The sequence below is a fragment of the Astyanax mexicanus genome, chromosome 1 (assembly GCF_023375975.1).
Source record: "Astyanax mexicanus isolate ESR-SI-001 chromosome 1, AstMex3_surface, whole genome shotgun sequence".
Lineage (NCBI taxonomy): Eukaryota > Metazoa > Chordata > Actinopteri > Characiformes > Acestrorhamphidae > Astyanax > Astyanax mexicanus.
Genome location: NC_064408.1, coordinates 51,461,255 through 51,473,645, shown reverse-complemented (window position 1 = coordinate 51,473,645; position 12,391 = coordinate 51,461,255). Strand labels below are relative to the sequence as shown.

The following is a 12,391-nucleotide window of genomic DNA, read 5'->3' as shown; positions in this document are numbered from 1 at the left end:
CCCCAGGCAACCCTTCCCTCTCTCACACGTTCTGTCTTAATTTCTTTCTGTCTGTCTTTTCCTGTCCCCCCTCAGTCTCTCTGTACCACTCCACAGCTAATAAAACTAATTACTGCAGTCAGTGTAAGGTAGCCGTCATGGAGTTTGTTAGTGATAATTTATATTCAGCAGCCCTTCGCTGTTTCCAGAGAGACCACAGAATATTTCATGCTGCTCGCCATGGTGGCAGAAAAGATTTACATGTGGTAAATGATCCGACAGGCAAGGTCAGACTCGCAGCATCTAAATCAGATCAGAATGTGACACAGGGGTCACAGGAGAGGGAATGAAATCAGCTATTCAGTAGAGAGTTTGGCGAAATCTAATTTTAGACTTAGCTTATAATCACCATTTAGCATGGTGCACATTGCAAGTCAAGGTCACATGTTGGCCTTAAAAACAACATAGGGTTGTTAGGTAATCTATAATATTTTATTTTTGAGAATAGTGTCACACTGTGTCAAAATTGCAGTGAACCAATAGAAATGCTCCAAAATTAAGTTGAAAAATATACACTTATCATCAAAAATATAGTTGCACCAAACTCGATGTGTTTGATTGCAATACTATGTGAAAGAAAGATATAGGTTACCAGAAACCTTCAAACTCACATTTGAAAAAGGCTAAAAACTGGTAGGGATAGTTTGGGAGGGCCACTGGGTGATGTATGGGTTTAGAGGCAGGGCAGAAGGGAGAGCTGCAGCAGTAGTGTGCCTCTGATAGCGGTGAGGCACAGATTGTTGGACGTTAACAGGGGTATTAATGATTGACTGATCTGCACATCTGCGTACCAAAGTACACAAACACATCATCCCTGCCTATAGCACAGTTGAACCTGCAAGAGGGCTGCAGAGGCAGAAATTACAACAATAAAAGTGTTTTTAAAGATTAGAAAATATTTATACAAATTTTAAGCAGGAAGGATGTTTCATTACTTCAAAGGAACACATTTCAGCTATTAATAGAAAAAATAGGGTTTAGCATAGCATAAATATGTTTATAGTGTATCCAAAAGCATCCTACACATTTTCAATCCGGAAAAAGTCTGGTGACGCAAAGAGCATAGATTTTGCATCTTCAAGGCAAGTTCTTGACACAGCAGCAGTATGTAAACAAACATTGTCCTGTTGAAATAGCACATGTGTTACAAATCCAGTACACATTACTTCTGTATGTGCTCAATAATCCAATTTTAATCACTTATTGTTACTCATAACCTACCTTCTAAATAGATTTGCAACATCAACACTTAATGACTGGGATATTTTTAAGATAAAAGTTATTTCAGTTATCCATGGCCTCATACAAGCCTTAGACAGTGAATGTACCTGTTTTTTTACTTATCCAAAAAAGAAAGACAATGTACAATAGTGTGCAAACATTTTTGGGCACCTAAGCAAATTTCACTAATTAATTTATCTTAGCAAAACGAATGTTTTTGCCTGAAAAAAGCACCACATATGATTTAAACGGATGCAAATAAACATAAAATATAGTAAAAATGAACAAGAATATTTTGTTTTAGATAAGTAGGTTGTATCCTGAGCCAAGCTGTAGAACAAAGTGTAGTTCCACATTTCTCCTGGATGCTCCTCAGCCAGCATGTGTACATGTTCAGTTCTGTCAGCAGCTCACCTGATTTAACATTAGTAAGATTTGATTTACCAAAAAAGGTGTTGATATGTTGAGAACGAGAAATAAATCTAAACCCGGATGAAGAGGGATTAGGAGATGTTTTAAGGAAAACAAGGCTGTAAAAAAACAGCTTTTTGTAAAATTGCTGTTTGTATTTATTGTAATGCTGGTGTTTTACTGAGCTAATAAACACTTATGGCCCAGATAAGAAGCTTTTTCTTTACTTAAAATTCCCACATATGCCTAAAACATTTGCACAATACTGTATAAGCAATTTTTTTTTACAGATGGATGTGAGTATGGCATGCAGTAGTCAGTGGGAGCTCTCTATGTAGAATGCTGCAGACAGCACATGGCCTTCAAGAGCTGCGGCGTGTGCATCACCATCAGGAGCAGAATACAAAATAGCACCTCTAGCACTCCAGAAAAAATACATCTTGGCTAGTGAACGCATCTTAGATGTAAGACTGGGCAATGTATTAAATATTATATGGCATGCATCTCAAAAAAGGCTAATAATAAGTTTAATAAGATTAAACTGGGGCAGTATTGACCATGATTCTGACCATGAGTGAAAACTCACTACATCGACTATAATTTCACACAAAACTGTAGGCATTAAAACAGGAGTTATCAGTGTGTAATGTTATACTGCTCTTCAATGATTGTTCCTCAAATTAAGTAATACTTCGCATTGTGCTTTCATTTTCTATCTTTCTTCCTCTCTTACTTACTCACTCTCTGTCTCTCTCTCTCTTGTTCTACGTGCTTTGAGGTTATGTGGTTGAAGAACAAGTTGTGAGCACAGACATACTCTCTGTACAGACGTACGTGCCCGTAAACATGCTCTCACATGCAGGCACATATCTCAACACTCTCCCAGACACACCTTCAAACACACCTCCACACACACATACACACATACACTGGGAATGAGCTGCCGGCAGGTATTTATGCTCCTAGTGACAGCCTCACTGCAGCTTCACTACGGGGAGTCTGGCTTTAAGTTGCATGACAAGCACATGCACACCAGTCAAATCCAGAACTGATTTCATCAAAGGCCTGCTCACATTTCCAGTGCACACCGTTCACTTCGGTAATGCAGTAGCTAGAAATGGACATTCACTTCAAAGTTTGTCATCAGAAGATTAAATGTTGAAGTATATTTTCAGCGTATGTATTCTCTTTATCTCTCTTCACTAATGTATGTAACCATTCTTCTAGGTAGACTCCTCCTATGGCTGTGTATGTCTAGAGTATGCTTAAATGTTTCAAGATGTATACCATAATACCCTATTTAAGCAGAGTGTATATATTTCACAGAAGTAAGAAGGAAAAAAATCTAGCTTCACTTGTTTCAGATCTTTAAAAGTCCCATCCTGCCACTGTGTAAAAATGACTCAATACAGTGATTCTGAAAGAAAGCTGATTAAGAAGCTTCTTACTGAGACAAGTTAGCAAACAAAAAGAAGAACATCTGTTAATCAGACTGCTGAAGCTGTTGCTGTTTTCTGGGCAATGAACTGATCACCCAAAATTCCAGACCTTTATATTATTGAGTTAGAAATGTGTTAGACTAGATGATTAGATATTTCTCCTGCTTTTAAATACAGTCATATGAAAAAGTTTGGGCACCCCTATTAATCAATCATTTTTAGTTGTAAATATTTGGGTGTTTGCAACAGTCATTTCAGTTTGATATATCTAATAACTGATAGACACAGTAATATTTCAGGATTGAAATGAGGTTTATTGTACTAACAGAAAATGTGCAATATGCATTAAACCAAAATTTGACCGTTGCAAAAATGATAAGGGAACCCTTATCATTTTATTGATTTGAATACTCCTAACTACTTTTTACTGACTTACTGAAGCACAAAATTGGTTTGGTAACCTCATTGACAAGTGTAACCAAGGTCTTAAATGGGTCACAAAGACATCAATTAGATAACTGCAGAAAGTAAATAATGAATATATATATTTATTATATTTTTTTATTTATTCTGAAACAGTATAAATTAATTAATAGAAAAAGAAACTCCCAAACAGTGTTTAAAATGAAAAGGAAATCGTTTTTAATTATTTTAGATAATAAATAAAATAAAAAAATTTAGGCGCAGAACAGCAGCCAATAAGTTCTTCAGATGATCCAAGGTGCAAAACAGCAGCCAATCTTAATAATCCTCTTAAGAGACAGAGGCGGAGCCTGTTGGTTAGTGGACGTCAATCCCTTGCTGTATTAACCCAGAAAGTTCTGCGGGAGGAGAAGAGACAGGTCATGTAAGAAGTTCTCTGCTCAAAGTATTATAAAAATACTAGAAAACGCTAGAATTCAGTGTTGTAGATAGTGAGTAAATCACTACCAAGCTGACCGCTGTTAGAGTTGAGGCTGCAGAGTGGAGGAAGGGAGAGAGGCTCACTTATTGTGCCTCGTGAAACTTTGCCAGTTACACGCTCCGGTAATCTCCAGGTGGAGGTAGAACCTGGTGTCCATGTGCCCTGTGGTGGTGTGTGAAAACCCTGGATAGGATTCGGTGAGTTTAGAATATGTTTTTAAATGTTTACTGACCAGAATTTCCGAATAAATTGAGAAATAAAATAGCGCTAATTAGCCTTGTTATGCTAAGCTAGCCCATTGAATTTAGCCTGCGCTAAGCTAATTTAGCCTACGCTAAGCTAATGTGTTGAATTGAGCCTATTTATCTGTTATGCTAACGCTAAGCTAATTTAGCCTTCGCTAAGCGAACGTATTGAATTTAGCTTATTAAGCCTATGCTAAGCTAACCCTCATGTATATATTTCAAGCCTGAGGCTATGCTAACGCTGCTGGTTGAGTTGTGAGATGAGTTTATCCACTTAAATGTAATTTTATGGAAAGGTGGAGATTTATTAAGCTGTATTTTGGATATTTAAGCCCTGTTTGAATGTAATACTGTTAAAAGTAATGTTTTTTTGCTGAGTTCAGTTACTTAAACCGCTGAGTGTACTTAAAGTTATGTGAATACTCAGACACTGTTTTATGTAAACAGGCCAGTTTTTTTGTTGGGTGGAATGGATTGGATGATCTTCCCGAACACTCCTCGTGTCGTTCAGCTGCACACGGCCGGTGCAGTGCGCGGTACTAGGATGGCGAGCCAAGCCCGAGGACCCAAGTGACTTCATTACACTTCATTCACATTTTTCAAACACTTGATAGTGAACATTAAAGAAAATTTGTGGACTTTTGAATTTTTGGAGTAAAAGGACACTTTTTTTTTATTTTATTTTGTTTATTTTTTGAAAGGAAAAAAAGACACTCCTTGAACTATTTGAATACAAAGACACTGAAAAGGGTTAAGCTTTAATTGGTTTGATTACTGTTATTTAATTTCTAAGTGGTTTTGATATACATTTATTGTTTTTGCTACAGAGAATTATTATTTTTTTTTTTGGTTGTTTGTTAAAGGGTGAACTATTGGTGTAAAATAACCTAGAGGTTTAATTGGATAACACTAATTCTAACAATACTTACCTTTAATTAATAATCCATTAGACCTAGAAGAAAGAAATAATTAATTAGTTATAAAATACATATAAATAGATTAAAATAATAAAATAATACTTACCTAAAACTGCATAAATACCTCTAAATTAGAGAACACCGGTGATTAGAGAAATAATAGTAATTAATATAATATTAAATATACAAAGTGAAATACAAAGGGGATACTTACCATTTTCATTGTTGACCCAGGTTATTGAAGGGTGAATTTCTTTTGGAAAAAACAGTAACTGAATTGTTTTATTTATTTATTTACAGAATTTATTTTTGTTAGTGTTTTAATTACCTACTGGTATTGATTCTGACATTTTAATACACTTTATTGCTGCACAAATTCTGGTCTCATTTCTTCCATGTGTATTGCTCCTAGAGCGAACCTAACTGGTCCTAGAACTATCCTAATTGTTTTATCATTAACACTCATTGTAGTGATTGTGTAATTGGGTCTCTATATTTGTGGCGTGCTTGCAGAAATGGCTTCTTTCGCATCACTCTCCCATACAGCTTCTCCTTGTGCAAAGTGCGCTGTATTGTTGACCGATGCACAGTGACACCATCTGCAGCAAGATGATGCTGCAGCTCTTTGGAGGTGGTCTGTGGATTGTCCTTGACTGTTCTCACCATTCTTCTTCTCTGCCTTTCTGGTATTTTTCTTGTCCTGCCACTTCTGGGCTTAACAAGAACTGTGCCTGTGGTCTTCCATTTCCTTACTATGTTCCTCACAGTGGAAACTGACAGGTTAAATCTCTGAGACAACTTTTTGTATCCTTCCCCTGATCATTTATGTTGAAAAATCTTTGTTTTTAGATCATTTGAGAGCTGTTTTGATGAGTCCATGATGCCACTCTTCAGAGGAGATTCAAATAGTAGAACAACTTGCCACCTTAAATACCTTTTCTCATGATTGGATACACCTGACTATGTTCAAAGCTCAATGAGGTTACCAAACCAATTTTGTGCTTCAGTAAGTCAGTAAAAATAGTTAGGAGTATTTAAATCAATAAAATGATAAGGGTGCCCATACTTTTGCACCGGTCAAATTTTGGTTGAATGCATATTGCACATTTTCTGTTAGTACAATAAACCTCATTTAAATCCTGAAATATTACTGTGTCCATCAGTTATTAGATATATCAAACTGAAATGGCTGTTAAAAACACCCAATATTTAGAACTAAAAATGATTAAGATTAATAGGGGTGCTTAAACTTTTTCATATGACTGTATGAACTTTGGAGGTGTGTAAACCACACCCAGCACATTTCTACAGAAAAAAATGGAAATTGAGTCTTCTGGAAAGAAGAGAAGCTTTAATTAAACGATAAAAGTGGGCACACTGAACACTGATACATTTAATAATATACTTAATATAGTTGTTGAAGTTTCTGTAACAAAACCAACGTAACATATCTTGTTATCTACACACAATAAATGAATGTTAAAGATTCCCTAGATTAGTTTTTTCTGTTCATAGCAAGTGAAAATAAGCTTTACTATATACTATTCACTTAAAATGCGTACATATTAAAATAGCAAAAATAATTAAATGCCAACGATTAGCCCTTATGGTGTGCTGTGTTTTTTTGGTTTGCACCTACTAAGAAGTCAGTAATGAAAAACCTCCACTAAAGCATGAGATATGACAACAAACAGTTGCTGTGGCCTTGGTATTAGGGTCATGAAAACAGTAAATTGAGGGTGCTCTGGTCGCTTATTACACACCTCCAGCATAACATTACGCTACTGTTTCTGCTGTTCCTAGAAGTGCATTATGTGAACCTGTGCTGTAAACAGAATTCAGAGGAATTCATTAGAAGATGCTGAAATGATAACCAATAAACAGTGTATACTTTAAATTATTACATTATTAAAATGTGATTTCAAAGAAAACCACATTCATTTAAACCTTTTTTTGTTAACATTTAAATTTTTCTGTTGCCATTTATTTGAATTATAAATAAACACCTGTCATTTGATTTATTTTCATTTAATAGAATCATGTATTTATGTATTTAACTTGTGACTATTATAACATGTATAATTTTTTTTATTTTTTATTTCTGATTAGTAGTAAATGGTTAAATTGGAAACGTTAAATTATCTCTTCCACTGGTTAGGAATTCACTGGTGGGGCTGAAGACAGATTGTTTTAAACAAACCGTCAGCATTTTTTGAATTTTTGTATTTTGTCTACCAATTGCAAAATTTAGGTCTTCAGGCTAATACATATCATACAAGTCCTGTATGTCTGGAGGTCGATGTTCCTGATTTTGTCACCTTTTTGCAGGTTTTGATTGCTGCATACGGGGAATCCCTGCCTGATGTCGTTTGTACAGTCCAATACAGTTTGGCTTTTGTCAAATTCATTTAGATTGCTCTTAATTACACTTTCACAAGTACTTTCTACTTTTGTTTTACCCTTTCAGAAATGTTTAGGCCTGAAATGAGTCCAGACATCATACAACAAATATGGACATCAAACATATATTGGATTTCACCTTGATCTAAGACAACCTTTTTAATATCAACATGCATATCCTTTATCAATCAGATGTAGTGTTTATAGTGTTTACATCAGGCACAATTGTGTAGTTAAGTTATGCCTGAAAATATATGTAAAGATGAATAATGTACAAAAAAATGTTCACGTTAACATGTTTTCTGTTGCATTTGTTTTTTATCTATCAAAGAAAACACACAGTATTTCAGAGACAGAGATTTGATTTATGCTGTGTGTGTCTGGCCGGGCCGATGTGTCCAGAGGATAGTAGCGTTAGCCTGTATTTGGAGCGTAACTATGAAAACAAAGATTGTCCTGTCTCTTCTTAAAAGTCAACAGTGTAAATATTATGTGCAGCCACACTGCTTTGTCTCACACTGTGATCCTTCAGCGGAAAGAAAGAGAGGATAGAGTTTATATTTTAGCAGCAGTGAAAAAGTAGGAGGAAGACAAGGGTCATGATTGGACTTTGTTTACACTTTTGTTCTTTTTGGCAGCTTGGCAAAGCTCACAGGTATGAGAGCTCCTGGAGCGAGCTGTGAGTTTAGTGTCTTAGGGCTCTAGTTTACACCCTGCACAAGGTACTTCACGATGCTCTTTGCACCTTGTCCACAGTCTATTTTCACGCCTTTTGCCTGCGCCATTAAAATGGCGATTAGAAATTAATTTACACTGATGGGCGTGATGGTCTGGAAGTGAGGAGATTTCAGGTAAATTTCTGATGTGTTTTTTATCTTGGCAGCAGAAAAAACAGGTGCACCACTGTTCGATTTAACAGACAACCGTCACCAGTCAGCCTTCCAATACCAGACTTGAAAATGATGTCCCACAAGGTTCAGTTTTTCCAAGAGTACACGAATCAGCACTTATCTTACACTTTAAATTCAAATATCCGATCTTGATGTATCTTTTGATTATAGCTTTTACAAACTAGCTAGGAATATTTTGAATGAATATAAATGTAAATAGTACTAAAACTATTTCTCGTCCTTTTTTTTCTCAATATTCCACATGCATGCACCTCTCTTCCCCACTAGTATTTTAAACTCTATGCTTTGTAACTTGTTATGTAACGTTTAGAAGCTCTTGGTTCTATTCACCACCATTTAAACAGTTCTAACTTGGTTTTCACACCAGAACGACTCACAACAACCATTACTAACAGCAGCTCTTTGACTTGATAAGGCATGCTTGTCAGGAGAACTGATAAATCTAGAGAATGATAAAGCTCCAGTTTTACAGTCTTGAACTATATAATAATAGTATTTTAACTCGTTTATGATATTAGTATTATAAATACTAATCTAGTACAGAGACATTTGAATACAGTATTAAAGTAGTTTTGTCATGATTTGATACATAAACATCATCTGAATTAATTAGTTAGCATGTTGGCTGAGGTACAATTATTTGCAATTATTGGACTATGTCAATTGTAAGCTTGGGAATAACTTTAAATATCAGAAACAATATTAACAATATATCCTGGCATTTAGCTGAGCTAGTGCATTTTTCATCAAATAAAATAGACTTTTAAACATACAAGTGAATGTAATAGTGAACCTGCTGAGTAATTCCTCTACATTTGCACTCTCTGGATCAATCAAGGGTCAAAGGCAATCAGCCAATCAAATCCATCTCCTCTCAGTCTCAAGGAGATTAAAGCTCTTTTCTGGGTCAGCAGAGCACTAAACGTTATGCAACGAGAGTCACATTCACACAGCTGAATTATTATAACAGATGGAACATCATGTAGCTTCAGTGAGAACATTTTTTTGCCCTGACTTGATAACCCATTGCTACTTCTGGAAACTGTGACTGTCAGCATCAGAATGCAAAGGTTTAGCAGCTGATTTTGAAACCGTTATCTCACATGGAGCTGATAAACCTGTATTGAGCAATCTAGTGCTTACGCCTCAGCCTGGATAAGGGGCTTCTGGGAACAGCATTGACTCCTCAGCTCCTACTTGCTTCCTTTAAATTTACAGTACCCTAATTACAGTGGCATGCAACTGTTAGTGCACAGAATTAGTGGAAATGTACAATGTAGCAAAGTGTGTAAAATATAGCCTGATTTTCAAGACATTAGAATGACCAATTTCTTTAATATTTAAAGCAATTTTTTTTTATTTCATTTTTGCCAATTTTACAAAGTAACAAAAAGTGAAAGGGCCTAACGCAAAAGTGTGGGTACCATGCATGTTCAACCCCTTTGGCAAGAATCAGAAATTTGTATAAAAAATTTCCTCTAAGGAGATTTTGACTACTTTTGTTTTTTCAAAAGTTTTCTAGTTCTGTGTGATTCTTGCTGTTTTGCATGTGCTGCTCTTTTAAGGTCTGTACAGATATTCTTAAATAGGTTAAGATCAGGGGAATGTGAGGACCATAGCCTTGCAGCTTTTGAACATTTTGGTTTAGAATCATTATCTTACTTAGAATTCATTCTCATTGCACGAAACAATTGAAACGAACTTCATGAACTTCTGAACTCTTTGTTCTCCAAACATACCTTTGCTCGTTATTGTCAGAATGAACTTCATCCGTCCACTGTCTCCAAAAAGCATCTGGCTCTGTGGTGATAATGCCAGGAAGGTTTACATCTAATGGCTCTTCTATAAAGGTTGCATTTATAAAGATCTTGCTCGTCAGTAGGACAGTGCACCACTTCTGCAGAGTGTAAATTTTACTTAACATCTTTGATTTACCTTTAAAAGTAATCCTAATACCAGTTGTCTCTCAAGTTTTAACTAGACATTTACAATTTCAACATTTTACTTACATTTCTACTGAGGTAAATGCTTTGCATTCTCATTATAGACATATCCTGCATAAATTAAAGTAATTTTTAGAGTGTTACTAAGCTACTTACAGAAGCACATGGCTGCTGATTGTTGGAACAAAGTTGGAGAAGTCAGAGAGTATATAAAGCTATGCAAATTATTTAAAGTGATATTTACTAAGTATGAGTGTTAACAAGCCATAGCTATAATAAACATTATCAGCCCTTATCTGGGAGTTATCTAAAAGCTTGGTTCTTTTGGGATTCCATAAATGTTTTGTGGCTTTCCTTTTCTTGTTTCACCATAAAATGAAATCATATTTGTTTATTTTTTACACTTATTCATTTAAGTTTACAGCAACAGAAACTTTAAGATGGTCATATTTTTGCATTTCTTTTTCATATTTATTCAGATTAATTAGATACATTTACTGAAGGACATATTTTATTTCTTTTTAAATAAAAAAATCTGTTAAGTTTCAAAATTATCATTAACATTATCATGACATCACCTCACTTTGACTTTACCTGTCCGTCTATTGGTCTACAGTCCTACAGTCTTACAACATAGTTTTTTAACTTTTTTTTAATTAGTTTTCTTAATTACTTTTTACTGTTTCATATTTATCTTGTCTTTTTGTTTTAGTGTTTGTTTTATGTCTAATAAGTATCTATGTACAGCATTTTGTTTCAGCTGTTGTTGTATTTAAAGTGCTTTATAAATAAAGTTGAGTTGATTTAAGTTAATTGTAATAGAGGATTTGGTATTGTTTGGATAAATACTACAGCTCCAGTGTGTGTGATGACATGGGACACAGTCACACCCTCTTTTACCTCCTAAATCATGATTCTGCACTTTGGCAGCAGTAAAGAAGCCCAGCTTCCCACATTGGTGTGCACTTCATCTTCTAAGGACAGATTATTGGAAGCACAACTTGGCCTTGCTTAAAAATCTACAGTCTAAACAGCATCAGTAAATTTGCTGCTGATGTGTATGTTTTACATAATGAACATTAAAAGGCATTAAAAGACCTGCTGGGTTTTAGAATAGGGCAAAATGACAACTATTTGCATCTTTTCTGGGACATAAATTTGTAATCTGTCACTTCTTTTGCTCCTTCTCTTCCATACAGGGTGTATTCAAATAGAAACATACAAACACAACCCTCTCTCTTTCTCTTTCTCTCTTTCCTTCTGTTTCTGTCTCTACTAGAGTGATTCTTGAAGCCACAGTTTTACGTGTTGTATACAAGAGGATGCAAATGTCTGAAATATTTTTCCACTGCTGAAGCACGTTTTTTGCATCCCGCCCAAACATAGGCAGAATGAAGAAAACACTGATTGAATTTGAAACGATTCCCTGTTTATGTAGTGAAAAATGCAGGTCATGAAATTAAAGCTAATGATATACACAAAATGATACTCTGTTAATAAAAAGAAATTTACTAAATAAGCACTATTTTGTTTTTCACTATAGGAATGGGCTTTTGCCTCATAACATATGCATTCATAATAGTTTTCCTCTGAAGGCACAAAATATTATAAATAAATTATTAGAATCAGCCACATAATGGATTTACTAACCTTTTTTATTTACTATAAATGCACATAAAGAAAAGGCATGAGATCCACGTTTTAGTTGGATCATTTACAGATGTATTTAAAAAAATTTTTTTACATATATCTATTTTCTTTAAGAAGTATTTTGTTTACACCACCCATGTCAATTATTTGTGCATTATTTTTAAAATCTTTGATGTACCAATAGGATTTTAAAAGCCTATTTTAAATTCTGTTATTTGCTTCAAACTTTTTTTTTTAATTTAATGCTGGGTTCATCGAAAAGAGGCTTGGCTTTGGCTTGTGTGGGGGCTTTACATAAGTACAAGCATAGC

The 12,391-nt window shown here is 34.9% G+C and overlaps 1 long non-coding RNA gene across 1 annotated transcript; it reads left to right on the top strand.

Annotated features, from left to right (window-relative positions):
• Positions 1–3,831: 3,831 nt before the first annotated feature.
• On the top strand, positions 3,832–7,193 carry LOC125802270 (uncharacterized). Its single transcript, XR_007439300.1, has 2 exons — positions 3,832–4,211; positions 4,707–7,193. It is a non-coding gene; the product is annotated as an uncharacterized LOC125802270 (long non-coding RNA).
• Positions 7,194–12,391: the final 5,198 nt, after the last annotated feature.